This window comes from Jaculus jaculus, chromosome 16 (genome assembly GCF_020740685.1).
Source record: "Jaculus jaculus isolate mJacJac1 chromosome 16, mJacJac1.mat.Y.cur, whole genome shotgun sequence".
NCBI lineage: Eukaryota > Metazoa > Chordata > Mammalia > Rodentia > Dipodidae > Jaculus > Jaculus jaculus.
The window spans coordinates 10,601,424-10,615,349 of record NC_059117.1 but is presented as its reverse complement, the minus strand read 5'-3'; positions in this window follow the sequence as shown (position 1 = coordinate 10,615,349).

Sequence of the window (13,926 nt, the reverse complement as noted above, 5' to 3'; positions counted from 1 at the left end):
TTCTATGGTAAAGTCAATTGTAAATAGCCAATTTTATTCGACTTTGTCTAGCCTGTTATGGTGTCCAATTGGTACGTCCACGGCGACCTCGCCTGTGTAGCAAGCAGAGATGCTTCTGTACTGGATGAGAGCTGAGGACAGAGGGCCAGCACTCTTCGGAGGGATGCCCCCAGTGACCCCTTGGCAGTCGGTTACTGTAAAGGTTCCTGCTGCCCATGAAGTCACGACGACCTAATTGCTGGCGCCAATGAGCTGTTTTCTGCGCTCTGTTTCTCTCCTGCTTCCTTCTAGTTGTTTGTCAAAGAACAGCTAGTTTCTACACTACACTTACTATTAATCTTGCACGCAATCAGAGTACAAAAAACAATTTGAGTATTGAATGTGCCCCTCCTATGATTAGGGCAATGGAGGAAATGTATAACTCTACTAGGAATAAAAAATTAACTCTAGAACAGTTTTTAGATGGTGTAAGTTAGAAACAGCTTATGATGTTTTAGAACAATACTGATCCTGAGAAAGTGAAAGTAGAAATGTTAATCGGTGATGTTCATTAGAAGTATGACAGTTCTACAGATAAGGAGTTGTAAAACTTAGACATTCCCACCAGGAAACTTCCTGGGGGGTATGTTCAGTACTTGATCAAGGGCTGTTAGTAGACTCCCAGAGCTGGGAACTACCTAGATCCACTCCCCTATGAGGGAGGATATGATGAATTCGGTAATAGATGAATGAATTATGAAGAAAAAAGAAGGCTATGGCATTCTCTTCCATTTATGAAATGCTTAGCAAGGACACATAAGCCTTGGTGCTTATACTCTAGACAAGAAAGAAAAGAATTCTTGGAAAACATTAAACCAGCCTTAAAATATTGGTGGTCTTTTGGATAGAAACACTTTTATAATGAATATAAGGATTATATAAATAATCTAATAAGTAGAAAGAGATGACTCTCTGCTCGGTTTATAAAAAATAAATAACCTATTGTTCACCTTACATCCCTTACCCCAAGCTTCTATTCATGTAAAGCTGTGGTCAATGATGCAAGGCGTCCTTCTTAAAAAATGGGTACAGTTCCTGCCTGATCAACATTGCATGTATGCTTACAATAGAACAATACTTAAGATTGTTTAGATTAATGATTTCTGAGATCACTTGTTGGCTTGCTAAGTTTCCCTGTTCAATCTGTATAAAATCTTCATAAAACCTTCAGTAAATTGCAGCAGCATATTCTACCTAGAGTGTGTCTGTCTGTCATTTCCTCGCCGAATCCCGAGTTCTCCTTGAGCCTTCGCCCTTGTTCTCCCTCGGTCCTGATCTCCCCGAGAGTCAGTCCGCGGCATCCAATGTACCCACTCACCTCTTCCTACAATGGAGGAACTATTTCTTTTCTTCTTTTTCTTTTTTTTTTTTTTTTTTTTGATCCCTACCCACCAAAGCTCTCTCTTTTGGCACTTGGTTCTATGTAAAGCTAAATATATTGGTAGACCTTTAATAGTAATTCCTGGAAAGAAAGCAGGTCATAATCCTTTAGCTGTTTTCCCTCTTGCCTTTTCCTATACTTCCACCTTAATGGGAAAACCATTGCAAAGGAAAAGGTCTAACTGCAGCATGGCTCTGGTCTACCACATGCCTACAATACATATGGCTATGTTAAAAAAAGAATGAATTAATGAATGATATTCTGCTGAAATGAGTTGGCCATGATATATAAGAGCCATATGTAAATTTTATTACATTTGCAGACATAATAAATGAGCAAGAAGGGGGTTACTTAACCAAGCAAATGCTGTCAGATACATTTATTTGCTATCTCTCTGTGTATCCGACAGGAGAGGGGAGCTTCCAGAAATGGACTTTGCCTGAGGCTCAATGGGACACAGAGGTAATGGAAAGCAGGCCCTTAGGGATGCACTGACTATATGTGGTTTTCTGCCTGTGGCGGGAACCATTACTACTGCAGTGATTTAATCTGGCAAACTAGTCTCACAGCTGGGAAGATAGTTCAAATTGAAAGAGATGCCTACATTTCTGCCTGAAGGTAGTTTTTCTTTTTCCTTTTCTTTTCTTTTCTTTTTTTTCAGATTTGAAGATTTTTCTAGAAAGAAAATCTAAAGAAAATCATTATGAGGGGAAAGGCTGAACTCAGAATGGCTCTCAATGGGAAAGGGAGTGAAAGATAACAGAGAATAGAGCAGCTGGTTGGCAGTGTCAATCATTTGGAAACAACACACCCTCACCCACCATGGCTCCTGAAAGAGGGAAGGAGAGAGCCTCTGTCTGAGCTTTTCAAAGTGAGCTTCCGTGTTGCATATCATGGGAGGAAAACACTGGGGATCACTCTCAGGTGACCAAAAAATGGCAGGGGAGGGGACAGTGTTGGCAAAGAGTACATGCTGAAGGGGCTGGAGCGAAGGCATAGCAGTTAGGGCATTTGCCTGCAAAGCCAAAGGACCCAGGTTTGATTCCCCGGTACCCACATGAAACCACATGCATAAAGAGGCACATGCATCTGGAGTTCATTTGCAGTGGCTGGAGCCCTGGAACAACCATTCTCTCTCTCTCCTTGCAAATAAATAAATAAAAACATGTTTGTTTGTTTTTTAAGAATGCATGCTGGAGGTCAGGATAAATATATCCTGAGAATCTTGTTAAGGGCATAGACCATATTTGCCCACCTTTCCTTTCCATCAATGTTCAAGAAAACCTTATTCATCACCTCACTAAGTCTGGCAGAGGGACCTGACATTCTTGGCTGTGCTCACACCTGGGCCATATTGGTAAACAGCTGCACAATGTAGCTGCTTCAGGTAGAAAGAGGTGTCCAAGCATCAAGGCCAGGAGTGAGCTAATCTTCACTGGGATTTTCACACATTGTTACACTTTCAGATGAGATCAGGAGCCTTCAGGGTGGAATGGCCATAGACTCATTGTTACACTTTCAGTTTAAAAATTGGGCTTTCCTTTGAAGGGAATTGAATCATCTGGTTGTTGTCTTTTCTTATTTAGAAGTTCTTTGTTTTTTGAAACCAAAGACTTTCGTGACTAAAATTATGGACACAAAGTAAAAAATCCTCATAAACAGGGGCTGGAGAGGTAGCTCAGCCTAAGGACCCAGATTTGATTCCCCAGTACCCATGTGAAGCAAGATGCACAAGGTGGTACTGGCATCTGGAGTTTCTTTGAACCCCTGAAGCCCTGGTGTGTCCATTCTATCCACCCCCTACAAATAAATAAATAAAAATGTTTATAAAAACCCACATAAACAAACCTCAGCATATAATTTCATGATATTCTCTGAACCATAGACCTACAAATGAGTTATAAATAAGGCATTTGCCTTGAAAGGAGACTCTGAGTTGCAAAAGGAATAAACAAGTGCAGCAAGACAGGAAGTCAGTGATTTCAGGTACAACCAGTACTCTGTGTAAGCAGGAAGAGCTCCATGCTGAAGCTAGGGATAGAGCCTTCCATATCTCAGTCACGTCTCAGACTGTCTCCTTGGAAGGCTGCCCTGCTGGGAGGAGAGGGGATGTCAGTTCTAACAGCTCCATCCGCATATTCAAACACTAGCTCATGGTAGAATGTCAATAAGAGAAATTTCAAATTCTGCCATCTCTATACAGTTTGTAGCAAAATAAACAAAATCTGCAAATCATGAGAAAGGGAATGGGGAAGGAGGAAAAATGGAGATCCTACTGCCAATTGTAAACTTCTAAATACATATTAAACATGACTAATAGAATTTGAAAAAGCAAAGGCAGGAATACTGAATTAAGGAAGCTGAAATATCCAGGGACATAGCCCTCTACCTGTTTTTTCCATGTGAGTTTTCACATGTGGTCTTTCTTGACATTATCTAGAATTGAACCCACAGCCATGTGTATTGCAAACAAGTGCTCTGTCACTGGTCTACAATCCTAGCCCTTTCAGGTGGTTTTTTAGAAAGTGAAATGGTCTATGGTAGCAGGTATGTATTTATAGGGAAAAGTCAAACTGGGTGGTCAGAGCCTACATGCAGTGTGCTGGATGGGCCAAGGACTTAGCAGCATCTCGGGGCATCCTGGCTGCATTTCTTCTGAAAGCACAGAGGCATGTGTCACCAACACATCCCCAGAGACTTAACTGTATTGCTACCTTCACTCACACCACATACTCTCCCTGAGAAAACAGAAATCAACATAGCCTACCTCCTTGAACTTCTGAAATGTTTCAGATATCTGCAATCACTTTATATCTCCAATCCTTCTCCAAGGACTGGACAGCAGCAGTGAGAGGCCTCGGCTGGCTGTTGTTTAGTCCACTGGCTTTTCAACACTCTAGCTGTAAGTGGCAGGTGAAGGATCCCACAGTCCTGCTCACATAGGGCACTGAGTGTTAGGTAATGATTTGATTGCCTGAGTAAAGAAAAGTGCTTGACGCGCAGAGCCAGAAGGTGATGGCCCTCATGTGGAATCCCAACGTGCAGACTCAGCTCCTGGGCTTCAGACCTCACCAGTTACTGAGGCCACATTGCCCAACTTACAAAAAGGCCAGCAGGAAACACCCAGGCATTGTGGCCTCCAGAGATGTATCCCAGCTAGCCAGGGCTGAGGTTTCCTGTCTGGGTGAGAAACGAGAATTTGTACCCCACCATACAGGGGAGGGGAACAGGCTATATCTCAGACATAAGACCATATCAAAGAAAACTGGGGATAGAGAGTAGGCCCAAGAGAATGAGCAAGGGACTTAAAGAAAAGAGGAAGGCCAGCAAGCTCAGAGCACAGCCATAGCCCTCTGTGTGCAGCCACATGGCATGCTGCTGTTAGTGAGAGAATACAGCTTAAAAGGAGAATGGAGCTGGAGCATCCCCATCTCCTAGCAATGTCATGGCAACAAGCAGTGAAAATGTCATTGTACCTAGTAACTCACATGGCTGTAAATACACATACTGCCACCAGGTCTACGCAGGTAGAGTGTGGAGGTCATTAATTACATAATACTTGTGAGTGATTGTCAGTGTCCTATCTTACTTATCATTTTATAATTCTTTAAAATAAATACCTTGTGAAAAAAACAAGTTACCTGTAAAACAGCCTTGGGTAAATCCTAAGGGGAATCTAGAAGAAAGGTGTTATTATCATATCAGGTGAGAGCTTCATGCATGGTACTGCCCCCAAGACTTTTATGTGGGATGAGATATGGAGGAAGAAGATGGTTTTGATGCCCTGATGCTGGGTGAGAAATTGTCTGTGTTTGGGTCTTAATTTTAAACAAAAATTTTTAAGTAAAATCAAATAGGTACATAAATAAATAAATAAATATATTTTGAATAGTAAAACCTTTAGACAAACGATTTATAAAATAAAATATTTTGTATAGCTGTACCATGTGGTTCAGACTATTATTACAAAAAGAATCAAAAAGTTAAAAAGATGAAAATTTATAAAAAGTATGGGCCAGGCGTGGTGGCACATTCCTTTAATCCCTAGGGAGGCAGAGGAAGGAGGATTGATCTCTGTGAGTTCAAGGCCACCCTGAGACTACGTAGTGAATTCCAGGTTGGCCTGGGCTATAGTGAATCCCTACCTTGAAAACAAACAAACAAACAAACAAAAAGTAACCACGTTAAGCCAGATGTTCAATAGGGCACATGCATCTGGAGTTCGTTTGCAGTGGCTGGAGGCCCTGGAATGCCCATTCTCTCTCTCTCTCTCTGTATCTCTCTCTCTCAAATTAATAAGTACAATAAATTAAGTTTGTTTATTGGAGAAGGATTTAAAAATAAAACAACTAAGTTGAGTGTAGCCTAAGAGCATGAGGTTTAGGAAACTAGTGTAGTGAATAGAAGGTTCCTAGCCCCCGCTTCTTACTCCCTCATGGCTATCTCGCTGGCTCACCCAGACAGCTTCCACTCTTGCATGTTTAATTCAGACTGAATTTTCATATATTTCGTATTTTCACTGTACATGTTGTGTTCACCTACATGTCAAAGGAATGCAGATACTCGTCATTGGGCTGCTGCTGCCTAGATTCAGTGCAGTGACAGTTGTCCGTATGTGAGCCGATGAGTGGAAGCTCTACGAGAGCCGTAGGTGTGTTGTAGGCATGTCAGTTTAGTGTAGTCACTGACGTCACCCCATGATGCTCACACAATGACAAAAGCACCTAAAAAATTGCTTCCCAGAGGGAATCCTTGTAGTTATATATCCATAACTTAGCTAGAATTTGTAGGATCTGTTGTCCAAGATACTTTTTAAAGAACCTCATACCCTCATTTATTCACTTAACCCTAATTTTGTTAGTTATATTCAACATATTCTTCATCTAAGTTCATCATTTTCACATATCCTCATAATTTTTCATTCCAGACCTTACTGGGTATGTGTGTATGTTGTATTTAAAGCTTGTTATGAGTGTGTGTGCGCATGAAGGGTCTCACATGAATGAGATGTTATGAGATGTTGCTGTGAAATCATGTTGATAAAGAATGGGCTTTTTCAGGATAAAGAGATATTCTAATTTATCAAGAGGGATTTGTGGGTCGTTCCATGCTGAGAAGAGTGACAACAGACGCAACCTAAGGCCTGAGGCCTGCTTCCCATGACTAGAGCCCCCAGGAGTACTTGATCTGTTTTACACACACACACATACACACACATACACACACACACACACACACACACATACACACACACACACACACAGTCAACATATCTTCTGGCCTTTGTTTCATGGTGTTCTGAAAATTGAGTGTCACAGGAAACTTGGGGAGGAACTTAAGTTCTCCCTCCATTTTTTCAAATAATATCATTTCTTCTTTGCCAAACACTATTGTCAATTTTTTTCTTGGGATACATGGAAAATAATGTAGTAGATGGCATGGACATAAGTGCCTAGTAGTAGGAGCATGTGTGGATAATTTGTATCTGACTTGTCTTTGCTAGAAAGTAAATTGATTTCTGTGACCTATTTGTCACCACTTCTGAGCAAATTTTTATAATTTGATTCCATAATAAGTGCTCAACACATGTTTACCCAGTAAATAGATGGAAATCAGGAACTATAAATTGCATTTCATAAGACTTTGCACCAAAACACAAAAGGAGCCATTCATGCATTCATTTCCCAATTTGTCAGCCTTGTTCACTTTCAGATGATTTTTTTTTTCAGGTATCTTGATTACACATTGGTTTCACATACCCAAAGTATACATACAATCCTGTATTTTCCCAATTTTAATTGTTTTTATTTACTTTTTAAAATTTATTTTTTTGAGAGTGACAGGCAGAGAAAGAGGTAGAGAGAGTGTGTGTGTTTGTGCGTGTGTGCGTGTGTGTGTGTGTGTGTGTGTGTGTGTGTTTGTGTGTGTGTGTGAGGGTGGGCGCACCAGGGTCTCCAGGCACTGCGAATGAGCTCCAGATTCATGCACCACCTTGTGTATCTGTCTTACTTGCGTACTGAGGAATTGAGCCTCGAACTGAGGTCCTTAGGTTTCACAGGCAAGCTCTTAACCACTAAGACATCTTTCCAGAATGTTCCCAATTTTAAATATGCAAGAGAACAGCTGTTATATTGAACCCAGGGAGAGGTAAACACTCCCCAAAGTCTATTAGACAATTTACCCACTAGTAGTAAAAGACCAAAAAGGAGAATAACTGATAAACGAGCAATCATTAGATGAATTTCTTTGATAAAATTAACAAAATACTGAAAGTTCTACCTTGCTTCACAAACAAATTAATGGGACATACAGAAAAGTCAAAATTTACAAAGTATGAATACTAGGTGTGGTGGTTTGAATCAGATGCCCCCCATAACTGCAGCTACCTTTATGTTGTTGGGATAAACCAAGCAGCCCAAATCAGCTCATATCAAGAAAGGGCTTACTGGGACATACAGCCTTAAGGGGAAGCTACATGATGAGAGGAAAAGATGATACAGCAAGGGGTGGACATCACTCCTTGCCACAGTAGATGGAAAACAACAGCAAGAAAGGGAGCTGAGCTCTGACAAGGGGGAAACTGGGCTATAAATCCAGCCCCCAGAAAGACCCTTTTTCTAGTATGGCTCAGTATACCAAATTGCCACCAGCCGGGGACCAAACACTCAAGATGCATGTTTATGGGAGACATCTAATTCAAACCCACACACCCATAAACTCATGTGTTTTGAATGCAACCCATTAATTTAAATATTATTAAAACTGCTTATTCGTGATACAATGTGTCAAAAATATCCAGATTTCATGAAAGAAAGTATGGAAAAATAGCATTTAATAGCATTGAAGTGCATATAATCCCACAGTCAAAAAAATTGACCATTATCATAGTAGAAAACATAAAATCTTTTGAATTATTTGTTGAAGCCAATAGAGCATTAATAGGAAAAGTCATAAGTACTCACCAAAATGAAACTCAGACAGATCTAATATTTAAAGGTCATTATGAAAGATGAGGCAAATAAAGTATTAGTGAATAAAATCCTACAACAAAATTAAAAGTATTACATTTTAAACAACAAATATATAGTTCATAAATACAGAATAGAGCATCAAATACTATGAGCACATTTCTGAGAAGTGGAAGTGTCATAATTCTAAATATTCACACAGAGCAATCTACAGGCTTTGATAACCCCATGGCTAAGGCTGAACACAATGACAAGTTAATGCATTCTAAATAGCAGCTGGCCAGTTAAAAGCAATGGAGTGCTCTGGATGAATGCTGACATGTTATCTGAGAAAGAAAATACGTGCAATGCACTATGGTGACCTTATTGTAGTAGAAAGCAAGAAAGCTGTCAACGCCTAATAAGGTCATGCAAAATCACACAAATTCAAAATAAAAAAGCCACAAAGAAGGGGAATTTGGACATAAAAAATGTTTTAAAGGACATTAATGAATGTCTTTTCATATATATTTTTATTTGTGTATAGAAAGAGTAGCTGGGCACTCTATGGCTTCTTGCTGCTGCAAATGAACTCCAGACACACGTGCCATATGATACATATGTCTTTACGTGGGGACTGGAAATACAAATATGAGCCAACCTAGGCTAGCAGGGTTTGCAAGCTCGTGCCTTTAACTCCTGAGTTATCTACCTGACCCAAATATTAATTTTTTAAATTGTGAATCCAATACACATGTAATACATGAAGAATGTAGTATGTTATTAAAAAGAAAGAACGGGAAGTAAACAGAAGGAAACAAAGAAAGGAGGGAAGAAGGACAACTCAAATAAGCTACTTACATGTCCTTGTGCTGTTTTGAAAACCTGACTAAAGATCTTTCAGGCCTCTCATTCCGAGGTTGGGGGTCCACTTCCCCTATTGTGTGTTCACTAGCACTGTGACTCTGAATGAGTAAGTCAGCAACAAAGGGTTTTCTGTATAATTTTACAGACTTGGTATCAAAAAGTTCAGTGATTTCTCCCTTGCCCAGGGTTCTTTAAGTTTCTTTACTCAAGAGGAAGCAAAAGTCTAATCATATGTCAAGGTTGAGGTGGCAAGGGGCTGAAACATCATCTCAACCTCCAGAAGGGATGTTAGGCATTCAGGTAACAGCCATGCTCATTAATTTCCTTAAAGAAGGTCTCCACTTCCAGTCAGGATAACTGACAACTTTAGTCTGACTCACAACTTTGCTGCAATCTCATGAGAGATCTTGAGCCAAGACTTTCAATGAAGCTCCACCCAGGAACTCACACGTCAGAAATTGTGTGACACAGTGAATGTTTCATATTTTAAGCTTGTGTTTTAGAGTAAGTCGCTACACAGAAGTAGATCAACACAGTTATAGCTGGAAACAACTAACATCTCACTGAACTCAACAGAAATGATTAAGCATTTGCTTTACAATTCAGGGGTGAACTATAATTTTGATAAAGAAAGACTAAAAGATCTAGTTGATAAGGGATTTAATTTTTGCAGAAGCATTCTAATTAATAAATATAAAAGGAAGGAACCAGGCTGGATAGATTGCTTACTGGTTAAGCACTTGCCTGTGAAGCCTAAGGATCCCTGTTCAAGGCTTGATTCCCCAGGACCCACATTAGCCAGATGCACATTTGGAGTTCGTTTGCAGTGGCTGGAAACCCTGGTGCACCCATTCTCATTCTCTCTCTCTCTCTCTGCTTCTTTTTCTATCAGTCGTTCTTAAATAAATAAGGAAAAAATAAAGAAAAAAAGTCATTTTAAAAAGAAGGAACCCATTAAAAAAATCACATTCTGTAAGCCCTCAGGTAATCACTGATTTAAACAACCATCAATAACAGATACCAACATGAAATTAGAAGGGGGAAGATTTCCTCATGGGACAATGCTATCACCAAATGAACCTACTGATTACTACTATCATAATAAACCGAATATCACCTTCAAAATATGCTTTCTTCATGTAACCAGCCAAAAACAGAATGATTTATTTAGAAATTTAGCCAATTTTTGAGGTAGTATTGTACAATAAAAATGAATTTTATAATTTTATAAGTTATGAAAATAGCATTCAAGTTACATATGAAATGCCTATACTTTTATAAATTCAGAAGATTGTGTGTACATTAAATGGCATGCTATACTGGACTTATTTTGATGAAACAAAGTGATGAATCTCATCTGCTTGGGCATATCATAGCTATTGCTGAAATTATAAAAATTAAATGTAAGGACAGAGGTTTAGCTCAGTGTCAGAGTGCTTGCCTGGCACACAACGCTGGGGTTTGATCTCTACCACTGCGATGTAATAACAATGATAGCAGATATTTGTCTCCAAATTCAAGAGAATTATTTTAATGGTAGATTTTATTTGAGCAAAGAAAAATTCTCAAATAAGGCTGAACTGTGAACCAGTAAATGTTCAGAGACTTTCATCCGTAGGGAGTCAGCATTTATACATAAAAGAACAAAGCAAGGTAGCCTTTAATTGGCTGAAACTTCACAGCTGTGATGGACTGGAGTTCAGTTATTTGTTTCAAGGATAACTCGGAAGTTAGGCTGTAATCATTATATAGTATGATGGGTTAATTTGCTAGGTAGGAACTCAAAGCACTGAGAAAACTGTAGGCAAAGTGTATTTACCTTAGCAGTTGTTAGCATGCACAAGCACTTTAGCAGTTACCTTATCTTTCCTTACGGAGACAAAACGCCTAAGCATAAGCAGATCATGGAAAGAAAGGATTTGTTTTGGCTTACAGTCTCTATGGCAAGTTTCATCATGCCATGTCAGTGCAGAGGCCTGGCATTACATCTTGCCATAGCAACTGGCAAGTAGCAGCACAAGGGTGCTGAGCTCTGGCAAGGAGGGTCTTCTCCAAGTGACACACCTCTCCATCAGTACTCCACCCCCCAAATTGCTACCAGCTGGGAATTGGGTATTTCACTTAATTACAAGCACATGAAGCTATGTGGACATTTCCAATTCAAAGTACCGCACATACACCATATGTACTATAAACACACCAAGAAAAATCCATATTTGATCTAATGTGAAGTTCTTTTTAATCATATGTGTCTTTGATAAGACAAAAAGATAGTAGAAGGAGTAAACTAATCTGTTATTTTAAAAAGTTAACTCTAGTAAGCCTAGAAAAACTATAGGAAAGCTGTTTTTCTGAATGAGAACATTATTGCAAACATGTAAGTATCAATGGAAATTGGAAAAAACAAACAAACAAACAAACAAACTTACAAAGACAAAAGCAGACGAGTGATGTCCTGGGACGGAGGTGGGACTGCTTTGGGAGTGAGGAAAAACTCTGAAAATGTATGGAAATGATTAAATTCTGCACAAAGAATGCAGGAATTATATGGCACATAACTATATCTCAATAAAGCCATTTAAGTTCATAAGCTATTTAGTAAGATTTTTCAAGTTTCATCTCTGAGACATAAAGAGCTTCCAAGCCATTGATTTAAGCCCTGTAATAAGGAAGAGCAGAGCAAACGGAATTCAGGTAGTTTCCCTGGACTCATCAAACAAGTGTCAGAGGCAAGTGGAGAGGCAAGCACATCCACAACAGACCTGTGCTCCCTGTTATTCTTATGACGTAAACTGGTGGACACACCGATTTGCAGCTCCAATAAATTGCTAGAGGGTGGGCACTGGCTTTTGTGAGAACAAGACGTTCTTGGGGTGCACTATGAAGCTTTACTTCCTGGAATTCAGACACTTGTTGAGAGACCTCAAACAATAACTACTCAGGGCCAAGACAAAGTGGATGTGGTGATGGTTTGAATGGTAATAGATGTTGTCCTCCAAAGCCTCACATTTTTAAAAGTTATTTTTAGAGGTAAGGTCTCACTCTAACCCAGGCTGACCTAGATCTCACTCTGTAGTTCTACGCTGCCCTTAAGCTCACGGCAATACTCCTGCTTCTGCCTCCCAAGTGTTGAGATTCAAGGTGTGCTCCACCAGGAATCCAAACTGCCTCAGGTATTTTTAGTTAAGGTTAAACTTCTGTGTAAGTCTCCAGCAGCCTGCTAGAGGATATTATCATTGGGGGGTGGAACCTGGGGTCCAGCCTTAAGCTGTGTTTGGGGGCAGATCTTGATTCCAGCCCCAAAGTGTGGAGAGAGAAATTCGTGCTCCAGTGGTTAGCGCCTGCTGGTGGTGCGGTGGTGCTGGCCGTTTTGTGGTTTCTCTCTTTCTTGGATCTGTGAAATGAAGTCAGGTTTTCGACCATTGATGGTGTTTCCCTGGACTCAAAGTATGATATAAATACCTTCCTTCCATAGATGGTGTCTGGTTGGATGTTCTCCCTGCAAAGGGGAGCTGGCTACAACAGTGGGAATTGTAAAATATACCCACAACTTGCTTCATAATGAAGTCTGATTCTCAATGGGATAGGGCTTTCCAGGAACTTTTTCTTAGCCAAGAAAGGAATGTCTTTGTCACCAGGACTCAGGAATCAATGAAAGAAATTAAAAATATGCAAGGGATTGGCAGGAAGGAGCAGGTAGGAAAAATCTACACAGTAGTCCTTCCTCCTTGTCAATGGGGAATGTGCCCCACAAACCTCATTTGAGACTCAAACCAATCTAAACTCTAGACAAACTGTTTTTCTTATACACATACACTTGTCATTCAAACTCTTAAATCTTTTAAATTAGGCACAGTAAAAGAGAATAGTATCAAATGAGATTACAGCATACTATGTTGAAATTTCCAGTAGTAGTACTCCTGTACTTTGGAGCCCTTGTTAACGGAATCAGGATTACTTGACAAGAACTGCAGAGCCATTGACAGGTGGCTAGGCAAACAGAACAGACTCAGGTCCCCACCTCCTAAGTAAACTTAGAAAGAGGAACATCACACTTGCTCTTACATAGGATTTACAATATCACACGAAAGGTACAAAGATAGAAAAAGCAAGGCTTTTATTGAGGGAAAGCTAATTTGAGTTTTAACTCTGGTTGTGGGTTAGGACATGACATTGTGAGCTACCTAAAACAAGATTGTGGTCCCCTCCCTAAGAGCTAATTCAACTGAACCTTGATCACCAAGCCAATAGAACACTCCTGGGTAAAGCTGATTCACCTGAAGACATGTTAGAGAGGTGGGAGGTGTCTTCGTCCCCTTAATGAGCTAATGTACATAAATCCACAGAAGTCCCTGCCTCACTGCAATGGCTTATAAACCTCTGCTGAGTCTGGCTGCTTCCCTGGGTAATAATAATTTAGAAAGCATAACTTTTTTCATTTCTCTTCTCTTCTCTTCTCTTCTCTTCTCTTCTCTTCTCTTCTCTTCTCTTCTCTTCTCTTCTCTTCTCTTCTCTTCTTTTCTTGCAGGTACTTCCCTTTCCTTTTTCCATTCTTTCTCATCCTTGGATGCTGGCCAGTTGGATGTTGGACAAAATTCTAAGGATCCTTGCTCTGATACTTTAGGGCTTTTCCACCTTTTCACCTTTTTCTTAATAAATTGATTTGCCTCACTTGTACTGTGTCATCCATGT